This window comes from Jaculus jaculus, chromosome 15 (genome assembly GCF_020740685.1).
Source record: "Jaculus jaculus isolate mJacJac1 chromosome 15, mJacJac1.mat.Y.cur, whole genome shotgun sequence".
Lineage (NCBI taxonomy): Eukaryota > Metazoa > Chordata > Mammalia > Rodentia > Dipodidae > Jaculus > Jaculus jaculus.
Window position 1 is genome coordinate 35,061,868 of NC_059116.1, and position 4,222 is coordinate 35,066,089.

A 4,222-nucleotide genomic window follows, 5' to 3' on the forward strand; every position below is an offset into this window, starting at 1 on the left:
GGTCCTTAGGCTTCACAGGCAAGTGCTTAACCACTAAGCCAGCTCTCCAGCCTGAGACATATTTCTTAGAGGCCTTTTCTGACCAGCTGATGACCTCTTCCTCTAAAAGATCTGCGTCATACATCTTCAAGATATGTGGGATCTTGGAGATGAGCTGTGCTTGATGCATTGCTACCACAAACTCCAAATCATCAAGAAGGTACCACTGAGCTTTTTTGTTGTTGTGACAAACCCTAAAGGAAATGGTGCCTGCATTTCTTTTCTCTCTCTCTTTGAGGTTGGGTCTCACTCTGGCCCAGGCTGACCTGGAATTCACTAGATAGTCTCAGGGTGGCCTAAAACTCATGGCGATCCTCCTACCTCTGCCTCTGGGATTAAAAGTGTGCACCACCATGCCCAGCTCAGTGCCTGCACTTAATTTTCTCTCTAATCTTCTCATTAAAGAGACCTTCTGTCAGCACGATGGCCCATGGCTTTTACATCTAGCCCTTCTGCTTCAGCAACCATTTCTGTCAGATGAGTCAATGAGGCCCTCTTCTTTTTCTTAATAAAATCAAACAGGGTATCAACATGCTCTGCTCTTCCACTGTTCCTTCCAAATCATCACTGAGGGTCATAACTTTTGCATGGGCACTGATTTCATCCATTCTATGCCTCTGGGCTTCCTCTGCTGTATTACGCAGCCTCCTCCCTCAATCCTCTTCCTCAGCATATGGAGGAGGGCAGATTTCATTTGGTGGTGAAGTCTCACTGATGGATAGTCACTTTCCTTGTCTTTGCCTTTTTCTCTTTTTGGCGGGTTAGCAGTGTTGAAGATAGGGTCTCACTGTAGCCCAGACTGACCTGGAATTCACTTGGTAGTCTCAGGTTGGCCTCGAACTCACAGTGATCCTCTTACCTTTGCCTCCTAAGTGCTGGGGTTAAAGGTGTGTGCCACCACACCCAGCTCCTTTCTCTTTCTTTCCTGTACCACTGTCATTATTCTCAGGTGGGTTTTGAGAATGAAAGTAGATTTAATGATGTGTCATTAAATTCCTTGACAGCCACAAGCTTTACAGGAACCTGACTATTGTTTGCTTCTCGGTATTGACATGCAGCTATTTCAGGATTTTTTTTTTTTTTAAATGAATCTACCCAACCTATCTTGCAGCTTATTCGCCTCATGAGATCCACTGACAATGTAACGGTCATTCTAAACATCAAAATCGACCTGTGCTCCCAGCTCACAACCACAATATTTGGTGGGATCCATTGGAGGCTGACTAAGCTCCTTTGCAATGTCAACCATGTGGACTATGACTTGATTCCATTTCCTTTGCCCTCGACTTGGCAATCAGACAGGGAATCTTGTAATGATAGAACTGGTCTGACATACTGTGGTTGATGTTCACAGACATTTTGGCTTATGATCTTACCAATAAGATGAAGAGATCATTGATTGCAACTTTTTGTTATCTGCTGTCTGGAGAAGAAGGGATGACATAAATGACGGCAAGAGTTCTCGGTCTGACATGAAAAAGTTTTCGCCACTGAGGCTGTAAGCTTCTTGCTTGTATATCATGTTTCCCAATGCAGGTGCCAGTGGCTGTGCAAAAGATATGTGCATCCGCCACCATCCTGCTGACTCTGGGACCTTTTTTTGAAATTTTTAAAAAATATTTTTATTTGTTTGCAAGCAGATATAATCAAAGAGAAATAGGAAAAGAGGGGATGTTTGCACCAAGGCCTTCAGCCACTGCAAATGAACTCCACTCCAAATGCACACGCCACTGTGCTTTGCATGGGTACTGGGGAATCAAACTCGGGTCCTTAGGCTTTGCAGGCAAACACCTTAGCTGCTGAGCCATCTCTGCAGGCCCCTCTGGGGATTTTTTATTTTTTTTTAATTATGTGTTGGGCTGGAGAAAAGGAAATAGATATAGGCAAACTAGAACAAATTCCAAACACAGGCACCACTTTGTACATCTGACTACGTGGGTACTGGGACATTGAACTTGGGCCATCAGGCTTTGCAAGCAAGTGCCTTTAACCCCTGGATCCATGTTCTCACTACTGATCATCTCTCCAGCCCTCTCTTGGAATTTCCAAATGGAGTTTTGGGGCAAAGACACGGGCTCAATGAATAAAGTACTTGCCACACAAGCACAAGCTTGATCCCCAGCACCCACATGAAAGCCAGGGGTGGTGGTACACACCAGTAATTCCAGCCCAGAGGCAGACAGCAGACACCCGGGGCAAGCTGGCCAGCCAGTCTGGCTGAATCAGTGAATTCCAGGCCAGTAAGACCCTGTCTCAAGAAATAAAACAACAGGGCCTGGCATGGTGGTGCACACCTTTAATCCCATCATTTGGGAGGCAGACATAGGAGGATTACTGTGAGTTCAAAGCCACCCTGAGACTACAGAGTAAATTCCAGGTCAGCCTGTGATATGGTGAGACCCTATCCTCCCCCACCAAAAAGAAGAAATAAGACAGCCAGGTGTGGTGGCACATGCCTTTAATCCTAGCACTCGAGAGGCAGAGGTAGGAGGATTGCTGGGCATTCAAAGCCACTCTGAGACTACTTGGTAAATTCTAGGTCAGCCTGGGCTAGAGCAAGACTCTACCTTGAAAAACGAAACACCTCTCATATGTGGATGATCCTAGCTACAAATGATTGGACTTCTGTGTCATTAGGAAGACAAAACATACACACACACATACACGAAAAAAAGAAGATGGAGGAGAGTAACAGAAGTACCCATCATGACGCCTGGCCTCTGTACATGCACACCAACCTGCACAAACACAGCACCACATGCATACGAACATGCACATACAAGTGTCATACATGCACACATGAGCGCGCACGCACACACACACACACCCTGTCCCCACGTTTCACTTGGGTGTGGTAATACGACCATAATCTCAGCACTTAGGAGGCTGATGCTGAGGCAAGAGGATTGCCACAAGTTCAAAGCCAGCCTCGGTTGCAGTCAGGTCCTGCCTTGAGAAACACCAACCAAAATGGTTTCAGTTGTCTACTGAGCACAGGCTGGCCTGGGTGAAGTGGAAGAGACCATATGGGTCATTCCCTTGAGGGACACCAGACAAGAGAAATGGAGATTGCCACAGGGAAACCTAGATGCACCTCATCTTGGGAGGGTCCCTCAGTGGGGAATAAAGATCTCTACATAGGTGCATCAAAGTGCCCAGGGCTGCTGATCATGTGGTTCTCTCTGGGGTCGGATGGAACCAGTACCCACAAGCCTTCATGTACCTCAGAGTTACCGCAGATCTCTTCACAACACATTATGTAAGAACCTGTCCCACCAGGCTCTCTGCTGGCCATGCTGATGGGCAGGGACACTGTGGGATATACCAGCCTCCAGGGATTTTGTAGCCTCAGCACCAAAGACTGGCTGGGTCACTCTGTATAGGTGTTTCTGGCCTCCACCCACTCCACACCAGGGGATTCCCCACTATCACACACACATCCCTAGATACGGGTGTCTCTCTGAGGGAGATCACCCTCAGACCTCAAGTACTATGTTCTGCTGAGGTCCAGTCACTGCCCACAAGGAACCAGCATGCCAAGTGAGGAGAGAGGAAGTGGGGCCCAGCACTCTGAGAGGGGAGGGAGGAAGTGGGGCAGTACTCTGAGAGGAAAGGGAGAGAAAAAGTGGGGCCCAGAAGCTGGAGTTCCCTGGGTGACCCTATTTGTCCCAGTGGGGTAGGTTCTGAGGTCTCTAGGGGAAAATAAAGGGAACTCAATCTTTTCCCACGTCACGGTCCCTTTCCTAAGCCCATCTGCTCTTTCAAATGCCAGCACCCATGTCTGCTTTGGAGGTGTCAGGGAACAACTGAACGCCAACTCTGTGCACCTAGCTTCTTCAGCTGTGAGGGTAACACATGGCACCTTCCTGTGGGTCCCAAGTTCACTGGCCGGTTGGCTTCAACCTGAAGTGGATATGACAGGACACTCAGCTTGCTGTAACTAGTAACTGAGAGCCCATGGGAGGTGTGGGTGCTAGTCACATCCATGTGAACACCACAAAGGCCTGGCCTCTGTCAGAAGGTGGCAGGAGAGGGTTAAAACCAGAGGCCTCACCTGGTATCCTCAATCACACTCACAGGCTAGTTTCAGGCCCCGCGATTCACTGTACCAGGTACACAGTGACTCATACCAGCTGGAGACACGGGGTCAGGAGCACTCAGACTCAAAAGGTCAACACAAGGG